The sequence below is a fragment of the Chiroxiphia lanceolata genome, chromosome Z, assembly GCF_009829145.1.
Source record: "Chiroxiphia lanceolata isolate bChiLan1 chromosome Z, bChiLan1.pri, whole genome shotgun sequence".
NCBI lineage: Eukaryota > Metazoa > Chordata > Aves > Passeriformes > Pipridae > Chiroxiphia > Chiroxiphia lanceolata.
In genome coordinates, this window is record NC_045671.1 from 71,011,418 (window position 1) to 71,029,360 (window position 17,943).

General features: G+C 41.6%; 1 protein-coding gene across 6 annotated transcripts in view; it reads left to right on the forward strand.

Moving 5' to 3' along the window:
* The first annotated feature begins 459 nt into the window (after nucleotides 1-459).
* CDC42SE2 (CDC42 small effector 2) overlaps nucleotides 460-17,943 on the forward strand; it is an 85,906-nt gene continuing 68,422 nt past the window's right edge. Inside the window, exons 1-3 of one of the 6 annotated variants that reach the window (XM_032676007.1) lie at nucleotides 460-717; nucleotides 1,703-1,760; nucleotides 15,207-15,279. The gene's annotated coding sequence lies outside the window, so the exon portion shown is untranslated. Of the gene's footprint in view, nucleotides 718-986; nucleotides 1,095-1,463; nucleotides 1,570-1,702; nucleotides 1,761-15,206; nucleotides 15,280-17,943 lie in introns of those variants that run through there. The other 5 variants (XR_004354585.1, XR_004354586.1, XM_032676008.1 and 2 more) reach the window with 5 other exon arrangements.

Here is a 17,943-nt window from a genome sequence, read left to right on the forward strand (position 1 = left end):
CCATTCACAGGTGTGGAGCACCCACGATGAGCCATCACCTCTCTGTCACCGACTGAAGCGACTGCCGGGGGCGGGGGGATGTAGCACGGGGAAATTTCACTGACGGTCAGAGTGCGTTTGCTGCTGTCAACAGAGGGAGATCAGAAGCCAGAGACCCGGAGGTCCGGCCACAACCACACCAGCTTTCGTGACCTGGTACCCGCTACTCCTCTCCGCCCCGGCAGAGTCCGGCCGGGCGGCGGGGACCGCTCAGCCCGCGGGCGGCGGGGGCGGAGCGGGGCGGGCGGTGGTTTGAAGGCGCGGCGGCGGCGGGGGAGGAGCGGGGCGGGCGGCACGGCGATAGCGCTGACGGGCAGCGGCAGCCGCTCTTTGTCCCCTCCCCTCCGCGGCGCGCCCAGCCCAGCCCAGCCGGCAGCGCGGAGCGGAGCGGGCCGGGCTGGGGATTCCCTCCCCGCGCCGCCGAGGTCGCCATCTTCGCCCCCGAGCTCGCCTCGGACGCTGCCGGCCGGGCCCCCCGGGAGCCACCGGGAGCCTGCGCCGCGCCCGCCCGCTGCATGTGACCGCCGGGCGGCAGCGGCCTCCTCCTCCGCCGATCTCGGCTGCGTCCTCCTCCGCCCCCGGCGCGGCGGGGAGGGGGCGCGGGGCGCCCGGCAGCGGGACACGGCGGTGCCGGGGCGCGGCGGGCAGACAAAGGAGCGGGCGCCGCCGTGGGCAGCGGTGAGTGGCGGGGCAGGGTGCGGGGACCCCGCGCTCGCCGCCCTTCCCTGTACCTGCCGGCGGGCTGGGCTGCGCCGCGGCCGCTCCCTTCCCCCGGGGGGCCGAGCGGAGGGATGGGGAGGGGGGCGATGCGCTGCCGCCGCCGCCGCCTGGGACAGCCCGGTGTTTCCCGGAGCGCCGACCCCGCGGCCGGGAAGCGGCGAGTGCGGGCCGAGCGGGGTGCCCGGGGGCGGCGGGGGCCGGTGCTGGGCGGGGCGTTGCGGGGGAGGCTCCGGCCGCGCTGCTCGGGCAGTGCCGCGGGCGCGGCGGGGGATGCTCAGCGGTCGTCACTCCTGGCGCTCGGGCGAAGAGAGGAGCGAGCGGCAGCACATTTTCTGGTGGGCGATTAAAAAAAAAAAAAAGATGAAGAGGGGTTGTTTTTTCGTGATGTGTGTGTGTGTGTGTGCGTGCAGGGTTTTGTTTTTTTTTTTTGGGGGGGGGGGTGAGGGGTTTGCTTGCTTGTTCGTTCGCTTTTTTAATGGTCGTGTTCCCCCGCCCCCTCGCCCGAGCGTGCGGAGGCAGGGCAGGTGCTGCTGGGGTGCTGCTGTGGGCAGGTGGACGAGCGGCGGGGCAGCGCGGCCTGGGCTCGGGCTTTGCTGGGGCTGGGCTCGGGTTTTGCTCGGGCTGGGCTCGGGCTGTGCCCGGCGCAGGGCGTGGTGCCGTGGCGGGGATGCCGCGGCGCCTCCTCCCCTCCCTCTGTCGCACCCGCGTCCCCGAGCCCCGCGGCGCTGCCCGAGCGCTACGAGGCCGCCCGGGAGGGGAAGGAGAGGCGCTGGGATACAACAGCTATGAATTTCTTACGCGCCCAGAGAGGTGAATTAGTATTTAACGCGGTTACTTGAAGCGTGGCGCTTGTCCTCTGGGTGTTAAGCGTGCGGTTTTGAGGCGGCCGCTGCGCGTATGTGGCCCTGTGCTCTTACGGGAATTATAACTCTTTCTCTCCTAGGCCACGAGAACGTGAGGCTCTGTGACTTTGAACTCTGAAACTGGATATGCATTAAACTGTAAGTCTCCTGATTTTGTTCCTGAACTTGAAGTCGTGAATGAAAGGAGTAATGATTTCATGTTTGTGAGACAAAAACTGGAGAAGTAATTTAAGTGAAACCCTAAGCAGGCTTTTCCCATGCCCATTACAAGTATATTTCCCTCCTGGATTGTGATAAGTGGTCAAAAATAGAAAAGTAAAGAAAGTCTGTAAAACCTGGGGGAAGGGGTTGCCTTAAGCTTGAGTTGTCTTAAGCTCTTTCATTAGGTATTGTTTTGGTGATTGGTCTTATTTATTCCTCAAGGGCTGACAGTCACCTTTTAAGGAAACACCTGTAAGCGTAATACTAGTATGTTTCTCTGTATTTGACTGAAGTAATTGAGGTTAGATACTGTTTTTTCCTCACTCATAAGCAATATTTAGTCAATTATTTTGTTTAGGTAATAGTAGCTCATTGAAGGTACAGATACATTTCTGAGAGTTGTTTTTTATGATTTTGAAACATAGATCGGTTTTTGAAAGATGTAATAAAATACTAGATTTCTACTATAATAATGTTTTTTGAAGGGCAAATGGGGCTATTGTAGATGAAACTGCAGAAAGTGATCCAGCAAACTATTACAGCCACTAATGAAATAAGTAGGAGCTCAAATAAGCTACAAGTTAATTCACTGTATAAATTTAATATGTACATAAACTGAATTGTGTGTCAATAGATGCATCACTGCTCTGTTAAATTTGGTTTCTCCCATTAGCTTCGGTGAGGAACTAGAACCTGTATATAGTTTCTGTATATCTAGGTCGAAGTTGTACAGCTTAGAAATTACATCATGCAGTCCAGAAAATATTATATGGCATTTCTGCACCAGAGGAACAAAGAACCGTGAAACTGTTGTTGTGCGTAGCTTGTTCAGAAACGTCACAGCTCTGTCGTGCATTATCTTTTGACTTAAAGGCTGTTTTTCTGAAAAAATAATTGTTGATTTATTACGAGGGTGTTGGAAGTTCCACATGCAGTCTGTGGAAAGCCGTGTGGGCATGTTGGCTGGTCAGGATAGGGAAAAGACAGTTATAAGTGTTTTGAACGTCCTATAATAGCTTCTGCTGTCCAAAAACCAAATTGAGTTGATTTAGAAACGGGAAAGGGAGATGAGAAATTGAGTGTCTTTCTAAATATTTTGCTGTGCCTTTTTTTTGCCTAAATATCAGAGCTTTCGTTGCAGTGATAAAACATTAACCCTAGAGTGGTGATCATGTGGTATGGAGGCATTGCAGTAAACAAGAAATATTAAATGTCTCATTTCATATCTTTCCCCAACAAGAAGTGTAAATGACACTGTCCTGGGTTTCTGGGAGCAATGGTTTGTGGTGGTGAAATAATGCTAATCAGGAGTTGTTGCTGTAGTTGATTATCCGCTGAGGAGGAGTCCCTGTAACACCTGTTAACTTGACCAAGATTTTTAGAGCAAGCCTGCACAAACCCCTAAGATATTTGTGCCAGACCTTTTAACTCCCAGAGTTGGGGTGTGAAGGAGTTTCTTTTTTTGCCTCTTTAGTTTCTTCTTGCTAGAATTATAGTGCACTATTAGAAAAATACTTTTTTCTGTAGAAGGAAGGAGAAGGAAAACAGGTTTCGTTCTGTGATATGTAATTGAGATGGCAGTTCCTTGGAGTTGAAGAATTTTTTTCAAACTATTAGGAATATCACTGAGATATTTGCTTTGCTTAGTGTGATTTATAGACCAACCTTTAGGCATGAAGCATAATGTGAAATTAAATGAGTCAATAATGTAAAAAAAGCCCCCAGTGTTGAAGTACTCCATGGAAATAACTCCCTTGCTGATATTTTTTTTTTTTGGGTGGTTGTTGTTACTTTCATTTTCAGTGAACTTAGCTTGATGTGGAGTGACAAATTAGGTGTAAACTTAGCATACCATATTGCTAAAGAAAATCTCATACCAGTCTGTTTTGCAAACTCTGTCATGCTTCCCGTTAGCTCTGGGCAGAAACCCATAGGATCAGTGTCCTTTGGATAAAATTCAAATGTAACTAATTTTTACTAATTTTTTTGAGTGATACTTTGACTCTTCGAATTAGTTTTCAGTAACTCAGTTGCAACTCTTGATTAAGCTTGACAGGCTGAGCCCAGGTACTAAGTAGCAGTTTATCATATAGTTAATTACCGCAACACATGTTTTTACTAGATAGGGTTCTAGCTAATGTTATAGAGTGTTGCCTTGCGTAAACATAGGTCTGAATGGCCCCGTTATCTTTGGTCCCTGCCATACCTCTGGGTGTCTGTTTCCCGTTCTACACCTCTGTGTGCATAGATAGAGAAAATGGATGAAGACTAGTGTGGCCTTGTTGTACCTCTCTGTGTCACATTCATCAAAGTATGTTTGCTGGTAACTGCCCTATGTGTTTAACATCAGTCTTCTTGTGTCTCCTAGTTTTGATATTGACCTTTAAAGGGGATAAAGAGTTTGAAAAGAACTTAGGGTGTTGTGAAAGTGTTAGTCGCTGTTTTGATGCTTCAAAAGTGAGAGAAACGCTTTCTTGTATATGTTGAAGGGCTGTAGAGAAATGGCTACTGTTTACCCCACAAACATGGCTGAAAAATATAAATGCCTGTCTTCCAATGGAATTTTACCAATTCTCAAAGTATATTTAGCAGGGTTAACATGAATGAGTTTTTTTTAATATTGTAGCTGTCTTGCTGTATTACTTTTGCATTAAAAAGTACTGAAGCAAAGTGTACACGATGACTGCACAAATAAATGAATGTATTTGTTTTTAAAAAAGAACAGATTTTTGAATTAACTAGACGGAGATGCATTAGAAAAGCATGGACGTGGTGTTCCTTCCTGTAGCCAAGCCTAGGAGGAAAATAAAGGGGAGAGGAGGAGGAGAAATGCTGCTCTGAAAGATGCTGATCCTGAGAGAGGTGGATTGGATTTCTTTTTCTTTAAAAAACTTCAGTAGATCTGAAGAGAGGCTTGTCATTATTCACAGTCACTTGGAGGTTTCATGTAATTTTGATGAAACAAGTCTGTCTTACATGATTAGTGTGTCGTTTTATTGTGTGACTAGCAATGGTGTTAAGAAATAATGACAAATTCAAGGAAGGAGCAACCTGAAGCAAATGGAAGTGGGTAGGAGAACAATCAAACAGCTGCATTGAACATGTTCAAGTGAGGGCTTCACATAAAGGGCAGATTGAAGAGGAAGTTCAGCAGCAACAAAGCTGGCTGTTAGTAACAAACTGAATGGAGGAAAGTTAGGCTGGTGAGTATCCTACAAGAGGGTCTGTGCTCAGTGAGTTACACAGATGGGTAACTGTGCCTGAGCACTCCTTCAGTCTCTTTCAAGTTCAGTGTTTTCTGGGTGGTTGTAAGTGGATGTGTGAGATGAAACTCCCAGCCAGTCCAAGGGTAACTATTGCTCTAAGAGGATCAGTAGTTTCTGTTGACCACCTAAACATCCAAGGGGAAGAGGAGCTCTCTTGCTCATATACAAGGCACAGTTAAGGGAGTGCAGACCTACTTCAAAGCAACATATTCCTTGTCAGTGTCTCATTAACAGAAGGTCTTGGAAAGGAGGTGTAAGGGGGAAGATGTGAGGTGTCAGTGTGATCGTCAGCAGGTTTTGCAGGCTTTTTCTGGAAACATGACTGAATTGTATTAACTTTCTCTTCTGATTTAGTTAGCTTTTTGTCCAGTCAAATTGGCAGTATTTCTTGTGAGATGTCAGAGGGAGAACTCATACCTTCTCTCTGCATGTGCAGTAGGTGCAGGAGTGGTGCATGGGAGAAAGCAGGCTGCTTACAATTGCACTGCCTGAAGAACTAGGAGCTGCTGTTCAGCTTGCTTCAAAGTTATGGCTAAGCTATATTCAACAAACTACTGAAATGGGTCTCTGTGGGTTGTGTTCAGTGGATGGCTTACTTATCTGGCTGGTGTTGAAAGTAGGGATCACTTTATAGGCCAACATCTAGTAATGTCAAAGTTCTGTTGGGTTGCAGTTGCCCGAGCACCAGATCTAATACTGTGGTAATTAGGAAACTGTGAACTCAGTGTTTCACTGAACAGAATTTGAATCCTTTCCCCACCATTTGTAAATTGTAACAGAAGTGTTGTGGCCCAGGGTGAGGTTTATCTTCACTATATAAACCAATGCCTCTGTGCTGGGGGAGAGGTGCTGGAAAAGAAATTGCAATTCATCTTCATAGTAAAGGAGAAAGTTTGAGCTAAACAATAAGGGGCTTGTAAGGCTGGGAGAGTATCACACGTGGTGATGACCACTGCGATCCAACAATTTTTCACAGCTTAACAGTTACAGTACTTAGAGTTTCACTTAAGGCAAGCAGGGGTAAAATACTGTAAGTATCTCTGGCCATTGAAACTAAAAGAGAGAACGATTTGTTTTATCAGTGTATAAACAGTACAAGGACAAAACAGTGCATGAACCAAGTAGCTGATTACAGACTTTATCATTGTTTCCTGGATGTTTTGGTATCTTATGCTTTTTTACAAATTGCTGTACAGCTCAACCTGTTTTTTTTCTCACTGTACGTGCCTTGAACTTTATCAGTTGCTACACAGAGTTCAGAAATGTTTCCTTAAGAAAACTTTCTTTCCGTGGAATAGAAAGTGTTTTGTCATCAAAGCCTTTGCAGTCAAAATCCCAATTGTCCTCATACTAAAAATAAGTGTGTCTGCCTTTTCAATGAGGTTTGTAATTTTTGACTTTAATTTAGTGCCTTTTCTATCCCAAAGTACTGGCCTATCAGGTATGGGCTTGATATACCCTTCCTTTTTGGAAGGGGACCTTCTATCATCTTTCTTGTACTCACCCACTGAATTTGGAGGCCAACTGTTTAAGTCTTGTGTAAAAATAGGACTCCTCTAAATTGCATCTGGCTTCCTTGTCAAAACCGTTGTATTACTAAATACTGAAATATTATATGCAGAAAGTGCCTTGTTACATTTATTGGTTGCTTTTATCTTACAGCTCGTTTTCACTAATTCTTGTGCTGACTCTTTTAATTGACCCTACAGTGATGCAGCTATTAGCATCAAACACCAGTTGCCAAAGGAATTCCACCTACTCCTTTAAAGCTTCCCAAGAACTATTGCTCACATGAGCTCGACTACCTATTTCCCCTTTTAACTCTTCAAGTCAACGGTATCTTGCCCTGATTTTTTGCACTAAAGCTCTTTTCTAATAAGCTGAGTTTTATAAGGTTTGTTCTGCCTTGATGTAATTAAAAAAATTAAAATTGATGTAAGAAGATTGTTTTAAGTTAAGAGTAATTCTGTTTATTTGAACTGTGTAAACAGATTTTGAGATACAATAGGAGCTGTTTCCTCCAGCCAAAAACATGTGTAAGTATTTCAGAAGCAGGAGTTTACCCATTCTATTTGGTGTTGACATATCCAAGAAGTCAATGTACAATGGACTGGAAGAAAAGTTTAAAAATATGTGTTTTAAGTAACCTCTAATTTTTAAGCGGAGAGAGGAGGGAGCAGGGAATGGTCTCTCCATACATTTTGTTAATGTATTTACTGTTTAGTTGGGGCACAAAGAATCAACAATTGTCACCTTTGCTCCCAGTCCTTTGCCGTCTATGTTGTCAGGATATGTACATATTCACAGTAAGATGATCCTTATTTCTTAAGATTTTTTTAATTATTGTTATGTATTTCAGTTGAAAACTGTGATAAATTAAAGGAAACTGCATCAAGGGCAATCCCATTTGGGAGAAACAATAGGCACAGATCTGTTATAGTCCAAAGTCCAAGTGTGCCTTTTACTTAAATAGTATATAGTATATAAATTAAGAATTCCTTTGAAAAAAATACATTGTTCTGAAAGTGACACTTCTATAGAGAGCTGCTCAAATATTGACTGAGATAATGGATGATGCTAGATTATGCTTTTTATACTGTTTATATGCTATTTCTTTTTTCAAATTATTAAACTTCATTCCCTATCTTTCAAGCACAGAAAGCATGATGTGAAAGCTTTGTTGCTTTCTTTCTCTTGGTTGAGGTCATACTGAGATGTTTTTGTCAGTGTTCTTCTGTACAGACAACTTTATCGAAACTATTTGTGACTTACTGTCTCTTTAATTGTAACTTAATTTGTGTTTGCATCTATTCAAAGATGCTGAGGGCATTTCAAATGCCATACTGTTCCAAAATCCCAGGCAGCAAAATTTGCACATCACCATGGTAATGTGTGTGCACATGTGGGAGGAAGGCTAAAGTTGGAATCTGCATTTAACAGAATCTTTTAATATTACATATGCTCAGTGGCACTAGCACTGCTTGTTCTTTGACGTAGATATGTTCTTTGCTTAATTAAAAACAAAGTAATATAATGGACTTAAAACTCCCCATCTTCCTTTTTTTAATTGTTGGGTTTTTTCTTTTTTTTTTTTTTGCGATTCTGAAACAAATCCACCGAAATAATCAGATATGTGGGTAATTATTGAATCGTCTTTCTGTTCTGAAAATGGCACATGATAGTCTTGCAATATAGCAAAGAAATTTCAAAAGTTCTTTGTTCCCTCTCTGAGAACTTATGGACAGGCTTAAGTCACTGTTTTCCAACTAGAGCTACCTAGCAAGGACACTTACTACTGATAGCACGTCCTTGTGATTTCTGCCAACTTACTGTGAATGTTTAAGGTTCTCGATTTTTGGGTAAGCCTATCTGGATACTTTTGTACATGCAGTTGTTGCCTCAGTCACAGAATTAGTTCTGAAGTGTCATCAGTACTAGTTTGTTTCTTTTTTTTCAGGGAGGAACTGTTTTGTGTTCTGGAGTGCTGAAACTGGTTCTTAATTGCCCTTATTCAGTCAGTGCTGATGACAGATAAACTTATAAATGCCTATGAATTTATAGGAAGAGTGGATAGGAGTGAAGTTAAATCTGACTTTTGTCTCTTTACTACTGTAGTCTAAGTAAACTGGAGATATAAATATATTGGAGGCTTGGATGAAGAGTGATTTGTTTTTTCCATTACTATATTGATTGTCTGAAACCTCTAAGTAGGAGAGCTATGAAGATGGTGAAGGGCGTAGAGTGGAAGCTGTATGAGGAGCAGCTGAGACTTGGTTTGTTCAGCCTGGAGAAGAGGAGACTGAGGAGAGAGTTCATTGCAGTTGCAACTTCCTTGTGACGGGAAGAGGAGGGGCAGGCACTGATCTCTGCTCTGTGGTGACCACTGACAGGACCCAAGGGAATGGCCTGAAGTTGTGTCAGGGGAGGTTTAGGCTGGATATTAAGAAAAGATTCTTTACCCAGAGGGTGGTTGGGCACTGAGTAGATTCCCCAGAGCAGCAGTCACAGCACCAAACCTGACAGAGTTCAAGAAATATTTGGACAATACTCTCAGGCACATGGTGTGATTGTGGGGTTGTCTGGTGCAGGGCTAAGGGTTGGACTGTGATGTTCCTGGGGGTCCCTTCCAACTCAGGATGTTTTATGAATCTATGAAATTTTGATGAGTTGCAATAACTTACTGGTTTAAAAACACTGACCCACTGGCATTGAGAATTACAGAGGCATTGATATGGGTTCAAAATGTCAAGTCATGACTTTTGTGTTAGATGGCCTGAGGGGGTGGGCTTCTTCACGCTGTCGTTGCATAGGTAAACCTAAAGCAAAACCACCAAGAAGGATGTGGAGTTAAAATGCTCTTGCTGCATAGGAGTTCAGGTGACTCAGAGGAGGCTCATGAGAGCTGCCTGTGCCACCAGCAGAACAGAGTCATTAGCCTGGCGTGACATGAACCGTCAGACTGTCCTGAACTTACACGGTTGTCTGTAGATCTGAACCATCTGTGTGTGCACTCACATTACTTGGAGTATTTTGTTTTTACAATGCTATTCGCTTGTTGTACACAATCTGTCATAGTAATAACGCTTATTACCGTGGTGTTCTTCCTTCGAAATGCCAGGCCTCCTTTCAAGAGCGCCGGTGTGGGAAGTGATGACTTTGACAGTCTTTGCCTTAAGAAAACAACTTGTGTTTTTTCAAGGTTGTTTTTGTGAAGGCTGAACACTGTAGGCAGGGGAGTCATTTGTATATCTAGTGACTTGCTTGTGGAGGAGAGAGACCTTTAACATCCGCTAACAGACTATCGCTCTTCCCAGTTCTTTAAAAGACAAAACTTGAGGGTCAGTAGGACTTCAAACAGTGGTTTGGGTGGGATTTTTTTTGTTCCATTGATTCCCTCGGACTTCTGTTTCTGTTGTATACAGTATTTGTAGTAGCACACAGGTTGATTGCCAGCTGGGTGACATAAAGCAGACAGCTAAGGGATTATTCATACTAGAATTTGAAGGAAGATATAAGTAAATTACATCCTTTACCTGATACATCAGTGAACCTACCATAGCAGGTTCTCAAAGTCTGTATTGGCAGCTGTGAAAACACAGTAACTGCTTCTGAAAAATATGCTAAATGCACCTTCCTCCCACCAAAACTCCTGATAGTCTTAGACTCCTTCAGCTATTTCCTTACAAAAAAAATGAAAGCTTTTATGATAGTAAAATAATCTGAGAAAGAAGCATTAGGGCACAGATACTTTTTCCTTCATTTTAGAAAGGCTTAGCCTTTCAAACACTGTCATACGTACTGAGTGTCTCCATACTAAAAAATTAGTTTGTCTAATTAGAGTGAAATATTAAAAAACATTTCACTCCTTATGTAGCTGAATTTCTGCGCTTCCAGCCTCTGACCAAGGTATCTTTCAGTCTTCTCTTTAGTGTATTCGTGCAGCATTGTCCATTCATCTTCCAAGTAGACATGTGTGTCACTGATGAGCCAAGGAGTTTCACTGGTATAGAGAAGAAATAGGAAAGCCAGATACCAGCACAGATAAACATGACTTGGAGGTCAGTCTTCTAGGTGTCTGACACTTGCTGGTTTCCAAAATAATTATTTTATTTTTTCACTTTTTTTGTACTCGAGAGGAGATTTCTGGATGCCAGCTGAAGTAAATGTGAACATTATGAAGAATTGAAATGTCTTAGAGTTGCTGTCTTCTAAGGATCTCTTGAAAAAAATGTTTGAGGTGGGGAAAAGATGTTCAGAGATAAGTTGAAGCAGGCTACTCTTCCCAAGTCCTCTCCTAGGTTATCTTCCACCTAAATATGTATCTAACTGTAAATTCTGTCTCTAATTTGTTCTGTAAAGGACTCTAATTTTGAGATTTATATCCCTCTGATAGGAATAGGAGAAAGTAAAATGAACTTTTATGGGTTTTTTTTGTTTCTCAACTTACCTTTAATGTTATGTGCCTTATGGCCAAATATGCACAGCTCTGAACTCACTGACATTTCCTGACTCTGGTACACCAATTCATTTAATAGAGCCATAATGAATGTGAACAGTTATAAGCTTCATAATGAAATAATAAAATGTGCTTTACTGGCTATCTCTTATCTTCTGTATGTATGTGACTTTGCCATTGGCTGGAATAGGAGGATGGTTGTAAATCTCTGTGTATATACTGTTTATGTCTGTGGGGGTGAACATTACTTAGCAGGTGAAAGACTAGTCCTTGATATTTTTTCCCTTTATGTTTTTAATAGCTTGCAAAAAGATGAAAAGGTTAGATGTTATAATGAAGACTGTAAAACCCAATATAAAATTTAGGGTATCATTTTCTTGTGGATAAACCAGTGAAACTGCTAGAGTTCACTGCTTTTTTTTTCTTTCAATGGAAAAGACTGAATGTTTGCAGGCTATTTAACTAGTTGTTCATGTACCTTAAACTTATGGTCTCTTTAGCTTAGAAAATAGCTTTTCTTATGACACAAATGCATTTTTAAAGCTTACTCTACATGTGTAGTGTTTTCAAGTTCTCTACCAAATTTCAACCTGTTTTGTGTAATTAGAAAACAACTTAGAAAATGTTGTGGGGCTACACTGACGATTTTCCTCTCTGAATTTGATACTTAGGAATAACAATATTAATTTTCTCAAGTCTGTTAATGCTTATGGTGCTTCTGTAGCTGCCCCATTAAAATATACTTCTTTGGCATTTAAGTTCTCTAAAATAATATGTGTCTCCTCAGTAGAAGCACTGTAGATATGTTTCACCTTTCTAAGGTAACCTGTGTCTCATTTACCGTATTGATTTGTACCTTGTCATCTTCATTTTCATACACAGGTTTCATAGTGAACTCCTCAAAAAAAGGCTAATGTGACTTTTAAGCTGTGGTGGACTAAGACAAATAAGAAATCATCTGACCAGATAATATCAGGATGATGATAAAATGACCTGCTAGTGTGGCGACGTTAGTGATTTCTTGTAACTGGTTAAATCAGTAATTTAATTATTACTTAGAAACACAGCCCTGAAAACAAGGCTTCAGACAGGCATAAAGCTTCAAATTCTCATGCAAATGATAACAGTTAGACACTTGCTAGTTATAACTGACTTTTTTAATGAAAGAGTGATGTGGGCAGATCTGCAATAAGCTGTCCAGACTTAACAGAAAGTGGGCACGGCTTGATTAGTGGTGTGCCTTGGCAGTACCTGCAAACAGCCATTCTTTCCCCTCTGCTGTCATTTAATAGCTTTTCAAGCCAAAAGTCTACCATTTATAGAAATGGTTTTGTTAATTAAATTCTCCACTGTGATGTGGGCTTCTTTCACATGAGACTCCAAATAGCTGTGACATGATAACTTACAACCACTGGTCCAGATCATCTCATTTGTGACAGACTTTTCGAAATGTTATGTACAAGGATGGCTTTCACTGTTCTGTCCTGCTGCTCTAACAGCATGGCCCTAGATTTCTAATGCTACAATTTAGGAAAGTCTATACTTGGCCTAATTTTCTTTAAGGAGAGGGGTGGAGGAAGGCATTTGTCTTAGAAGTTGCAAATACAGATGCTCTTATTTTTACCCTTACCTCATTTGTTACATGTTGAAATTGTTTATACAGAATTGCAGTCTGTACATGTTCAGGATGTTACGTATGCTATCAATGTGTACTCGGTGCTAACATCTCATAATTCTGAATTGTCTCAATTTTCTCTTAGTAAAATTTACTAATATGGATCTTTCTCCACTTTGCTTTCAGTTGCATTGCATTTGAGTGAGGAGGTCTTTGCTAAACTGCAGTTAAACTGGTTGTTTCTCACAACTGTATATCAGATTTTGTCTACAGAGTCTTGAACTGGAAGGTAGCTAATTTTCAGTGACAATTCAGTTACAAAATAGACACCTGCTTTCAAGGTGCATGTCTGTGTTGCTGGCATTAAGGGGTTTGTTTGCTTTCATACTGAGGTTATTAAGCAACCAGTGTGGTATCCTGTGCTATAAGCTGGTTGCTCGGTTGTTTTGTCCGAGGAACAACTTATTATGGTATAGTTGTCTTACTGGGGGGGGAAAAAAAAGTCATCATATCTCTGTTTACAGGTATTCTGAATATTTTACATAGTTTATATAGCTTATGTGGAGCCCAAGTACCATGCCATTGAAGTGTTTTTCTTGTGTGCTCTGTTGCTTTGCTCCAACTAGATGTCCCATCTTTGGGATCTGTAGTTCTCCAGCCCTCATCCAGCAACTCTGCACCTTTTATGTAGTCTGCTAAGCTTATTGTTCTGTTAATTAAAGTTTACTTGTGTCTCCACTTCATTACTCTGAGGTAACTAAAAATAAACAAAGAGTAAAAACCTGTTGTCTCACTCCTAAGCTGAAGGAAGGAGACTGGAATCTCATACTTTCTGCAGAGTCTCCTTGTGTCACTGTGAGGACTGTGCAATAATCCAACATTATTTTCCTGAAGGCAGTTATAGCCAATCTTAATACTGTTTCTTTTAGTAATCCATCCATGTGAAGTATTTGTTTTTTGAACACCCAGATTTCTATCCTCATAAAAAAGGTGCTCAGAGCTCTTGACATGTAGTGCTGTGCAGACAAGTTTCCCCCTTTCCTCCCCAACATATTTCTTTTGTTTTAGCATTTTTGTGCATTTGTAGTCTATTTTACTTGCTCTCATCTGCCTTAGCTCTTTGTTTCTAGTCCATAATTTTTCTGACAGTCTTTTCTGAAAACCATGTAGGTAAAGATAAAAACCCCTTAATTTTACTTTTTAAATCTGTCTTATGTCAGTCTGAGAGAAAATAGAAGACTCAGTTCCCTAGGTTGTGAACAAGGAAGGGCTGAAATATGACAAACAAGACCCCAGTAAATGTCAGCAAGCAAAAATGCCTTGCCATGTAGTGTGAAAATTAAAACATCAGGTATCTCAAGTGTAGCAGAGAGGTGGGGCTTTTTGTTTGCGTGTTTGTTTTGCTTCTTTTTAAAAATAAATTCTACAAAAATGCTGCCCTGCCTAACACAGGAAATGCATAAAATCTGATTTGCTGCTGCATTTACCTTGTTTTTGCGTGCACATTTGAAGTGTGAACTGGATTGTTTGGGGTTTTCAGCTTTCTGTGCAGCTTCTGTCTGTTTTGAAGCCCACTTCTGATATATGAATGGTGTCGTGACAGTTTGTCATTACAGGTGGATGTTCTCTAAACACAGGCTGTTTTCTGATTTATTGTGTTCGCGTTTTTGGTTTTGGTTTTTTTTTTTGGATACAGGTTTAACAGCAGTAAATAATCTGCTACCACTTCAAGTAGCAGTGATTCTTCTTGTCTCTCAGAGCCAACTCTTATGAATGTGTTTCCTTTCTGTTATTGCCTGCAGTACTTGTAATCCATCCTTCCTTTAGCTGAGAACTGCTGAACTTGGTAACAGATGTCATGGATGATAACTCAATAACAAACTTGTTTGCTAAACCTCACACACATCATGAGATTTAACTGCCAACACATTTTTACTGGGACTTAGTACAAACTAGTTATTCCCTGAACTACCTGGTATTACCAGTAATCTGAAGTCTGATCATTAAGAAAGATTACCTAGCTAATCTTGCAACAACAACAACAAAAAAATTGGAATATGTGTCTGGTTCAGGGCCTTTCCACATGCTCCTGCCAATATTAAAGTCTGAGCCTAGCACAGAAAGCAGCCAGAGCTAAGTAGTTACTGCTTTTGTACCCTTTCTCCTTATTTACTTTGTATAACTGTCATATGTATGTATATACACATATAAATTATTTATGTATTTTAAACAGTGTGTGAACATATTGGGATAAAAGAATAAAGAATAAAGACCTGAGAGTCACAAGTCAGTGAAAGTTTCTTCCAACACTGCTGTGAACAAGGTAGCCTCTAATCCTTTAATTCATTCATATATGGAAGTAGCTCTGTCATTCTGACATCTCTGGTGCTCTGCAAAAGAGAACTATTGGAGAAACTTTTCCTCCTTGGTAGCTGTTTTCTTCCTGGAAACATGAACTTACATTGCTCTTCATTGTGAATAATTTGCATCAGAGCTGTAATACATGGTCACTTATGTAATTTTTTTCTCTTTTCCTTTCTCTCTAGTATTGGGGATCTCTTCACTGAATAACTTGCTGCTTAAAGAAAGGACTAGAGTAACTGAAGTTGGGAAAGTCAGGTAGGTAATACTGTCACTTTATATTTCACATTAAATATTGATGTAAACACAGATGACAGGTCTATGAATATTCACTGTGATACTAAAACCATCAAAGCATGATATGGATTTTAAGCTTAAGTAGATTGGACCTGGTTTCATGGCACTTTTTGTGAATTCTAAGCAGCATTTCAAGTGCTTGGTGAGAAGCCCCCGATAAGAAGTCCAGCAGACTTATGATAAGCAAATGTACTTTGTGATCATAATAAAAATAGATTAATATTCATATCTAATTGAGACTAATTTTGACAGGAGGTCCAGGTATAATTAATTTAACAAATTATTTTTGTCAGCATTGTCTTGTTGTCCCAACATACTCTGGTATTCATGGTATGTGCAGCCACATACACTCTATCTAATTTCCTTCCCCGATGTTCTTACCAAAGTAATTTCTCAATGGATTTGTTAATTACATCCATTTCTATACCTTCGTTTCAAGTAAGGCTTCTAAATAGATCTCCAATATGTAACTCTTAGATAAGATGGCAAAATTCTTTTAGTGATCTTTGTGTAATACCTTTCATGGCTTCAGTAATTTGATTTGTGATGCCATATAATATGCTATTGTTTGTCCTGGTTTGCACTGATTTTAAGGACCCGTCCAGCTTTCTTTCCTTCGCTACTTTCTAATTTCCATCAAGTATGCATGCTTTGGTGTGATATTAAATAATCTGTATGAATGGTCAGTGTTTTTAATCAGTTGAATTTGGCTACACCGAAATTCTGAGATAGGTCTGTTCCTATTTGACTTTAGTAAGTGATTATGATTGCAGTACATTTATGTGGGGGAAATGTCTGTGAATTACGTGAATACTGATGGAACAGTTAAACCCTGAAACTATTGCTGGTTTCTTATGAGCTCAGTTCTGTATAGCAACTTTAATTTTAGAGGCTTGTGGATTCTGCTTTGATACTGTTTTCTTGTTTTTGTCTAAAAATCCCAAATGCACTGTGGAAAAGGATTCTGTAGGGTGCCAGTGCTTTAGGAAATGTGCATAAAAATCTCTTACACATGCTGTTTCCTCAGAAGGAGGTGTAGCTTCTGGAACACGTTGCACAATTCTCTGCATAGTGTTTTGCAGGCTTTGCTCTCAGCTTCATTTCTCAGGAGCTACATAACAAGTATCTTTCTATTTTACCTTGCTCTTTGTGCTGCACCGTTCAGGCAGTACATAATTCTCTTTCCCTTCCCCCATGTTTCTTTGACAACTCTCAAGTGTTTTCAGTGCAGCTGAAGATACCAGACATGTTTGGGCTTATCCTTCATGTTGTGCACTTCCTTTCCATTATCACCTGGTCTTTTTAGTTCTGATTTCACAATGACTTGTAAAATGTTTCAGCTAGAGAGGCTGGGGAAGAAAGAGTATGCATATGAATTTGCATTGCCCTGGAGAAGTATGTGACAAGGAAGTGGTTGTATTACCAGCATGTGAAACTGAAGTGTTTCCCAAAGTGGGGGCAGGAGCTGCAGCCTCTGTCACTGGCCCTGCAGTTCCTCCTCTGGCTTGCTTCTCGCTGCTGTGGCTCAGGAGCATCCCCAGGTGTTTATGTACCCACCCTGTGAAAAAATGTTCTGTTGCAGAATGAGGAGGGGCTGTGCAGGTGGGGAATCTCTGTCCTTGAGACTCTGTCAGGACAGGGGAGAGAGAAGAAGGAAATAGTAGCCTAATCATGTAACTTTTAAATAGTTAAATAATTTTAAAAACTACCAACCTTGTAAAAATCCACAGCCAACCTTCCCTCCAGCCCCCTGCCCCAAGTTAAAGGTGGATGGAAGGGGGAGAAGGGAAGGCAGGCAGTTGAGGTAGCATGTGGAGGGATGATAAGGGCAGGTACAAGGTGGTGATGTCTCTTTGAAGAAGAAGACTAAGAGGAAAAGAGGAGCAATATTTAATACCAGAGGGGAGATGGGGCTGTATTGCAAGCAGCAGCAGGAGACCACAGGCATGGATGAGGGCTGATGCAGGAAGACCAAGTGGGGAAGAGACAGAACTTCTGGAGCTGGCTCAGTCAGTGGTGATCCCCACTGGAGCTGGAGCAGGCAGGAAGCAAAGAGAACTCCACAGGGCAAAAATATGTGTATTTCATTCTTGTACCAGAAACAAGTGAAGTGCACTGCGTGTTCCCAACCTGTTGGCTGCCCTTTCTGTATGTGCTCCAGGAGTGTCTGCAGGAAGCTTCAATCACAGGTCAGGAAGTACAACCTTCCTGACTTGCCTTGCTGGCAGCTATGAAGTTCGTGAGAGTAAAATCTCCATAAACATCTTACATTATGACCTATTCCAGCCTAAAAAAAAAAATAGTCCTTTTATTTTATCCTTAGCCTTAAGTCCTAATAAATTCTCTTCATTTATCTTAAGTTTTTGAGGTTCAAACTGATAGATTGTAAGACAGTGATGCAGGGCAGTGCTCTGCCACTATTTCCTGCTACCTCTTTACCTAGAACTCTGAAACTTTTCCTTCCTCTGAGCCACTGCAATTGTGTGGTTGGATTTGCATCTTTGTTCACATGCCAATGTTTTTTGTCGCATGACTTTGACCACGTGCTTGGTGCATGTACTTCCAGTCATGTGAAGTAGAAGCATTAAGGCTTGTGGCTCTTCTTCATAGTTAGTATATTCCTCA